Below are 8,621 nucleotides of genomic sequence, written 5' to 3'. Positions count from 1 at the left end.
ATCACCCAGAGTGCCGAAGGCAGCCTAGGTGTGCCCAGGGGTGCCCGCGACGCCGCTCTGGGAGCACTGCCCCGTTCGCTCCAGCCGGGCTCCCTCAGCGCTTCCCTCACCTTCACCTCCTCCTCCTCCTCCTCACGGCCAGCGCCGCGCCCGCCCTGCCCCGTCCCTGTGCTGCCTCAGCCCTTCCCGCCGCGGCGGGAACCCCGCCAGCCGCCTCCGCACGGCGAGGGAAAACAAACCCGGCTGTCAGGCGGCCTCCACCGACAGCGCGCGGGTTTCTTCCTCGGCGGGTTGTTGTGGTCACCCCGCTCCGTCCCGGCGCGGTTCGCCGCAGCCCGAGCTGAGGAGGCGCGGGGCGCCCTCCCCTCCCTTTGCGGGCTGTAGGTGTCTGTCGGGGAGGTCCCGGCGCGCCGCGCTCCCCCTCACGCAGAGAAAAGGCCGCGGGCGGGCAAGAAAACAGAAGGAAGCCCCGGACTCACCTGCGGGAGTGCTCCCGCCTGGCTCCTCCCCGGCCCGGCCCCGGCGCCCCCTCCCCCGCTGGAGGGGCGGGCAGTCCGCTCTCGGCTCCGGCGGCGAGCGCGGCTGGCGGGGCGGCGGAGAGAGCGGCACGGAGTTGGTGAGGATCTCCCTGAGGGAGAGCGAGAGACGCGGCCCGGGACGGGTGAGGAGAGCGGCGGCGGGCGGTCTGGGGGCTGAGGGGGGCACGGCGTCGCCCGGCTCTCCCCGCGGCGGCCGGGGCCGGGCGGGCACGGGGCTGTGACGGGAGCGCGGCGGGCACGGGGTCGGTGGCCGCGCGGGGCTGCCGCCCTCGGCTGTGGGGGCGGCTCCTGAGGCGCCCCGGGTCGCTGCTTCCCTTTGCTCCGTTAAACACGCGCATTCCCAAAGGCCGAGGGCGCCGGGCCCTCCCGGGGGCGAGGAGGCAACAGCGTGGCTGTCCCCGCACGCCCGGGGAGCGGCTGGAGCAGCGCCGGGGCAGCGCTTCCCCCGGGCGCTCCTCGGGGCTGTGCTGGCGAAGCGGCGGCGCGGCCGCCCGGGGCGGGCGGGCTGAGGGGAGAGGGCGCTGCGAGGAGAGCGGGCTCCGGTGAGACCCGAGTCTGCCTTCATTTCTCCTGGGGGCTGTCAGGAGCGGGGTTCTCCCCCCGAGCGGCTGCCCCGGAGCCGCAGCTGGAGGTGCTGCTGCCGGCCCCGGGTTCCAGGTGGGCGGGCGCGGCCGGAGCCCCCGCGGGGCGCCAGGACCGCCTGCCCGCACGCATTCCTCCGGGGATTCCTGGCATTCCTGGGCTCAGGGCACTCTTGACTTCTTCATCTGCCTTTTATTCCGCAAATTAGCGTTTGTTTTTCTTTTCTTTTTTTTTTTTTTTTTAATTTTTTGCGAAAGGGTGTGTCCGCGTTGTGTGTGTTCCCTTCTTCATGGGAAAAGCTTAGAACGGCAGTTCTGCCATTTGTTCTTCTTCCCAATTAACTTCGCATCTGATATAATTTATATCCTTCCCATTTGATGACAACTTTATGGGGAGATCAGTGCTGCGATATAATTTTTGTGGTGAGTTTGCATGAACGTTTGCAGTTGACAGAAGAATAGTTGTTGCAGCTTTTATCTTTCTCCTGTTTTTAGCATGTAAATATTTTTTTTTAAATTACTGCAATGTACGTTGAATAATTGTCAAAATAGAAATAGTAGAAACCTATTCTTGAAAGTTGTTCTATTTTTCTGAACATCTACACTATGTTTAACTTGCTTGGACTCATAAAAGTGAATCCTGTAGGTGAATCAGAAAGCCCCTGGAATATCCTGATTTGTGGCACATCCGTGGGAATTTGATGGATTTGGTGTCTGACGCTTATGCTGACAACTGTCACATGTCTCATAGTTATAAATCTCTTTCATAGCTGGCTTTAACAGAACTTCAAAACCTGTATAAAAATATAATTAAAATGGCAAAACCAAACCACTCTTTACTTTTTAAAGGTGCTTTGTAAGAACTTGTTTGACTCGCAATTATATTTTCTAGAAGTGTCAGTTGTTGAATTGTCTCGGTTTTTTTCTCATGTTAGACACAGAATAAAACTGCTTATGCTCACAGCGTGTACTAAGCCAGATGTGGTTACTGCTGATTAATGTAAAAGCGTACCAAGTTGCTGTAAGCTTTTTTTTTTTAAAATAATTATAGTGTTAGTTTGAATTTGGGTCCTTTCTTTTGGAAAAATATTATAAATAGGAATGAAATTTTTTCATACAGTATTGAAGCATACCATCAACAGTGTAATAAGCAGCATGTTTTACAAAGGAGATGAAGTTTGTCATGTAATGAAAGGCAATTACACTGCTTTTTAATGTATGTTATTCTTTTTGAGACACAGCTACACTTTTTAAACAGAAAACTCTGTAAAATAAGAAAGCAATGCTTCAAATTTTTATTAAAATTTTCTTAGGTTATTAAGATAATCTTTCACGTAACAGGAGGTAATTGTTAGTTGCAGATAGTTTTCCAGTTTAATAGTCATGGTTTTTTTTATAATTAATCTGAGATAAAAAATGCATTGCTTCAAATGAAGTATACTGCAAAGGGACTGATATTTTTATGTGTGTGTATTTACAATTTAGAGGTGTTTCTGAAATATGTTAATCATAGGAAAAGTATCCCTAGTTGGTTTACCTACACCTTGAGTTGCAGCTGACACTAACTGTTTCTAAATCCCACTACAATGCAAATACACACTAGAAGGGATTATTTTAGCAAGCATAACTAGTGTTAGGACAGTAATGAAAAGCCAGGCCTTATCATTGCTAACCTCTTTGGTTACAGAATTTGCAGGAATATTCTAAAGAGCCCATCTGCTCCAGCAGTGTATCACACAACTGGCTTGGGGTTTTTTCGTTCTCAGGATCTGACTTAGTTGCATTTTGCTTTTAAATCTAATGAATGGGATGACTGCTTAGGCTGCCTGAACTGCCTCCAAGTAAACCAGCTGACTTTAATTTCTGTTAATTGCATCATTGGATCTCCCTGTCAGTAGTAAAATGTCTCAAAATGCACTTAGGTTGCCCTGGCAAGGTACGTGTAGGGGATGTGGAATTTAATTTGCTGCAAAAATACACAGGTATATCCTGTGTGAGGAGGATGACAAAGGTGCAGGAAAGAATTGGTGACAGTTCCTTCTTCTGGTTTACATTGTGTAATAGGAAGTTGATCTTTCTGGGAGTATTGGTGAAACTGGTTTGTCTGGGTTCTGCAGTGTCATCTGAAATGTGTAGGTGAAATGGCATGACCTCAAATGTGAATTTTTAAATCTTTTGTCATGGAGCAATTCAGGATGAACATGTGTGCAAGGAGTAATTCAGCCTGGACCACAGTGGGCAGGTTATTATTTAAAAATAGCTACTTAGGTACTTTGAGGCCAAATAATTCTGCCAATGTCAGAAATTAAAAGTAGACCATCCCAGTTTCATTCTGTAGTCTGCTGTTTTACCATTTGTGCTTTTTGAAGTCATAGTGGTGATAATGTCATTATCATATGGCCTTTCTGTTATGGAGGTAACCCGAAAATGTTTATATTAATATCAAGCACATGACTGATTATGCAAAGCAATGTTCAGCCTGTGGCAGCATCCACCTGTGTTGTTAGAAGGGAACCGGCAAGAATCTGGTCAGGATCACTGATACAAAGAGATTTCTGAGAAATGGCAATGAACAGTAAAATAATGGGGCATTTTTTTCACTTCTGCGTCCTCTGAGTGCAACTCTGAGTGCCTCTGAGTGCCTACTGCTCATGTGTTCAGATAAAGCAGGCTAAAGAGATTTGTGTTTATTCTTTCTTCTGTCTGTCCCCCTTCTCCTTCCTTTTTTAGTGGTAGGAGGAGGTTATCATCTACCTGATCAGTTCAGAGAGACCATTCAGAGCCAGGCTTTGCAAAGAATTACCTATTTACAGTATCGAGATTAACGACTGACTTGAATGGCCAGGATGAAGTGAAGATGTTAGAATTCCTCCTGTTTTGTTGCCAGGTCTCAACAAACTGCATACTGAGAAGATGGTGCAGACTTCATGCATCCTGAACTTAGGTTTGACAGTTTTACAACTTTTTAAAAAATGTTGTGTTGGTAGGATGTGCAAAAACCCCAAAAAGGGTTGGGTTTTTTTTTTGCTATTTCTATTCTTAATTGGCAGAATGGAGAATCTGCCCACTGGGAACACTCCATTACCAGGTTATTGTGTGAGGGAAAGTGCTTTAGTGTTCATGGAATGTTTATTCCAGGCATGTTTATCTGGAAACATTACCACATTTCAGCAACTACTTTGACCTTGACTCTCTGAGTGGTGTTAGATTAAAATGGTAATACATTTCAGTATAGTCAAGTGTGAAAATTTAATGTTTAAACCTGAGAAATGAACATGTTAGGAATGTATGTACTGAAGATTTAGTGGAGTGGTAGTCATGGAGTCACCACTGTTTGGGATTAGAGTGCAGTGTATTTGTTGTGGTCTTGTAGCATCTTTGCCAACAGAGCTGGCAGCCTCCTTGAAGGAGTTTATCCAAATGTAGGCTTAGAACCTTCCATTTTATGTGAAATGGAGTGGATGACAAAATCCATAGCCAAACATGTGAATGCCTCTAAATTTTTAGGCAAATTAACTGTTTTAAATTAAATTGGTTCGTCTTTTGTGTTTATGAGATTCGTTAACCAGGTTGACAGTATGAGATTTAAAATCAGTGTTCTATAAGAACCTTTTCAAGTTCTACTTGATTTTGGTAAAGACAGAGAGCGATGAGGAATAAATGCAATTGGAGAAACATCTCAGAAAGCACTTAGACTTCAAAAAAACATCAGGGAGATTGGTAAGACTGGGAGATGCCTCAATTATTACCACAATGGCCCTTTTTTGTGAGGGTCCCCAGGCGTGCAAGAGTCATTACCATTCAAATAGCTCCGTGACTCTCCGAGTCTGAGCATGACAAGATTTTTACTCCAGGCATTTGCAGCACTTCATAATACTTTAGTTGCAGGTACATTACACACACTGTTTAAAAGGAGTCAAAATGTGGATGTGGAAACTAAATACAGTATGAAAAGGAGATGCATTGTCTGAGCTGCCCATGCTTACATATTTACATATGTGCTTATGTATTTCTGTGCGTGTGTACATAAACTCTCAGAGACACTTGCAGAAGCCTGATAAGTATTTACCAGCCATTAGGAATGTTTTAACCCCATTTTAAATTCTATTGAAAGATCTCTGAGAGCTGCTGAAGTTTATTAGAATGGCAGATGTATTTCAGGTACATAAACACACGTAGAAGTGGGTAGTTATTTGTGTTCTATTTCATCATAAAGTAAAATGTGGACGTGGTGGGGAAAATTTAAGCTTTTACAGAGAGATGGGGAATGTTTTCAGTGATGTGAGTTAAGCTCAGAATATTTTGAGGCCTTGTTGAAATTGGTAATGGGTTGGGGTATCCCTCATACGCTCATTTGCCCACCATTAGCTGTTATAGGCAGGGAGCAAATGTTTGGCATAGCAGCCTTTATTTAGAAGAACAATGGCATGTAATGTTACATTATAATTCCACAAACACTTCAAGCTTCATAAAGAAGCAGCCCTACCCCTCTCATTTCCCCCCAGTAATTAACTCTGTTCCAGTGTGAAGGTGAGAAGTGGGAGCTGGTTAAACCTGTGCTCAGTGTGCAGGCAGGGCCCACACCAGGCAACACTGACCTCAGAGGCTTTGGAAGCCCTTCTGAGCACTGCAGCTCGTGGCGCTGCAGTGCAGCACACTGGGAAGCTCCTTTCCTCGGGAGTTTTGCAGCCTCTCCTCAGCTCATGTCTTAGACAGAGTGCGATGATATCATCTTGTCTGGTGGTGCCTGGGCTCGGGGCCTGCAGTCCTGGCTGCATATTTAAGTTGGAAAACGCATGGTTGAGTTAGTTGAAAGAAACCAGATGGGTGTGAAGCCAAGTGTTTAAAGAATACAATGTAATTAAGACAAAGTTTAACAATAGAAAAGTGGGAGGCATAACTAGCTTGAATACACATGAAGCTGTGGCCTTATGTTGGCTGTGTAAATATGACTCCTGCAGCGTCTTTTACATGTCGTTTTTGTACTTGAATACTGGCATCTCCATAGGGATTAACTGGGTTCTGTGTCTCTTCATATAGGTGAGACCTTGGTCTTTGCAAGCAGTTGCACTCATTCAGTTCCTCATTAACTTTATTTAGGAATAACTTATGCATATATGATCAGGGTTATGCTGATTGCATCTGTTGTGTTGCTGTAACTGTAATTCCTGTAGACAAGATTATATTTTGGGGTGGGAATAGTGAGAAGAAAGTCCAATGAAATGCCACATTTAAGGTGAAGGAATAAGGAACCCTTATTATTTATTGATCTGTTTATGTTAGATAGTATTACAAGTAAATTTGTGGGTTTGAAGCACTTGCAAAACTTTTTAACAAAAGTTGCCCTAACTCTGTCTTCATTTCTTTGAGAAGGGCTTTTTAAGAGACTCTTAACAAACTTGAGATTTTCTTGCTCAAGCCTCTAAAAATACGAACAGGATACTCTCTTCGATTGAAACAATAATGATATTATTGGAATGTATGAAGATAATTTCCTTTGGAACAAAATACAGTTTCTAACACTGACAATGGGAGGAAAATGTTGTGAATCAACACAGAATCTCTTGTGGAGTGAGTGTAATCCTGTCAGATGTTTGGATACAAACCAGCTATTGTCTTTGAAATCACAAACTGCTTTTAGAATGAGTAAGTGTTCTTGTGTCACTCAGCTGTTGTTTCTGTCAATACTTCAACAGATAGGAACATTTAGAATTTGATGAACTAAGAGAAAGTATATAAAATAAAATTTCCTCTTGGTGACTTTAATACTCTTTTTTTCTTGGTTTTAACCTTCTCCTTTGCAAGTTCATAAAAATGAAGGAAAACTGAGCGTGGTTGTCTCACGTGTATCTAATTAACTCTGTGATAAGTGTTTATAAGGTTTTGGTGTTCACTTACATTTTGTATTTGAAGTTTATGAATGTTAATTGTAGTGCACTACTGTCAAGATACTTAAAGGGCAAGTAGATAACCCCAGTAACTGGACTTCCTTTTAGTGGCAATAAAGAACTTACAGAGGTGTATCTGAGCCTGTCTGGGAGATGAAACAGTATCATGGCACAAGGACATAACCAGGTGTTTGTGTCCACATAGAGCTTGTACCAAAGTAACTATTAATACACAAATGTAACTCTCCATCTCCCTCCAGTGACTTAACTTGGGTCACAATATACAGGACCTGGGACTGGTCACTACAGATAACATGAATTAGTTTCTTAGAACTATATTTCAGATACAGGTTGACTTCTATTTTAGTATACTTTTAATGTTGCCTTTTTTTTGTCTCTGATTCCCTTTTGCTTATGATTTGGGAGAATCTGGAAACAAACTATTTCAATGAAGAAAAAGAGAGGTTTTTAATAATGATACAAAGTATATCTGATGCAGTATATATAATATAGTTTAGAATATTCCATGAGAAATTTGGGGGTTTCTTAGTATTTTCATCATTAGCAGAAATTAAGGCTTTAATTTCCACTCAGTAAGCAAGGTTAGTAGGTCATGTGTTATTTCCTTTGGGGATAAATCCTGTAAAATTGCTACATGCATTCATACATAGCAGATAAAGAAAATTGGATATATATATTATGTCCTTGTTTTCAATAAAACTTTGACAATTTATGAGACCTGAGGATCTGCCAAAATATCTTGTTGTTGACTTACAGCCATTGAAGCAGATTTTAATTTTGGAAAAAAAAACAAAACCCAAGCAATAAATAAACCAACAAAACCTGCTGCATGTCACACAGCTCCAGTACTTGGCTGATCTGTCACATACTTTCATAGGACTAACAAGATGTTTTACATTTTAGACACTGAGACTTCCTTACACACAACAATTTTCAGCCAGAGGGAGTATGAACCATGTTGTAAGCAAGTGAACAATATCTTTTGCTCTAAGTGCTTTTAATAGCTCTCTCCACGGACAGTCTTTATTAAATACAATCCTCTTCCTGTCCTTGGAAAGGTGGCTACTAATGTTCTATTTTATTGGCTGCGTGTCTGAATAATGTTGTTTAGTATTTGGGCAGAACTGAGGCTGAAATGCTCATTTCTAGGGCAGTAAACCCAAAGATTGTGCTCTTTGCTATACTGTGTTTCAGGAGAAATTGATAAAATAATATCTGTAATCCATGCTAACTGAAGCATGGCTGTTTGTTTCCACTAATACCTAAGGGAAGAAAAGCATTATTTTGAATTTTCATCCTGCAGGAAGTTCTTACTTCTCATCCCTAGTCTGCCACGTGAAATCAGAACAGAGAGTGGTATTTTTCACAGAATAGAAATGAAAGTAATTGATTCAGAAGTGTTAAAAAATACTTCCTACAAAAATGCATTACTGTGATGGAATGCTTCCTTCTGTGGGTCAGTGTTCGTGGCTGGAGCTCATTTTCCATTATGCACCCAAAGGTGTATGACTACCATGGTTAATCACAACTTGGTCGAAGGAAAAAACCTCCTGTTGCATTTAGGGAAGGCACAGACCTCCACAGCTTCTGGT

General features: G+C 43.1%; 1 protein-coding gene across 8 annotated transcripts in view; it reads left to right on the top strand.

Annotated features, from left to right (window-relative positions):
* The first annotated feature begins 353 nt into the window (after positions 1 to 353).
* CGNL1 (cingulin like 1) overlaps positions 354 to 8,621 on the top strand; it is a 58,162-nt gene continuing 49,894 nt past the window's right edge. For 2 of the 8 annotated variants that reach the window (XM_051797032.1, XM_051797029.1), the window contains exons 1-2: positions 537 to 661; positions 1,379 to 1,543. The gene's annotated coding sequence lies outside the window, so the exon portion shown is untranslated. Of the gene's footprint in view, positions 662 to 1,378; positions 1,544 to 8,621 lie in introns of all 8 variants that reach the window. The other 6 variants (XM_051797034.1, XM_051797027.1, XM_051797030.1 and 3 more) reach the window with 5 other exon arrangements.

The sequence above is a fragment of the Manacus candei genome, unplaced genomic scaffold, assembly GCF_025592945.1.
Source record: "Manacus candei isolate 608988 ecotype Guabito, Panama unplaced genomic scaffold, ASM2559294v1 h1tg000046l, whole genome shotgun sequence".
Classification (NCBI taxonomy): Eukaryota; Metazoa; Chordata; class Aves; order Passeriformes; family Pipridae; genus Manacus; species Manacus candei.
This window is presented reverse-complemented; position numbering and strand designations above follow the sequence as displayed.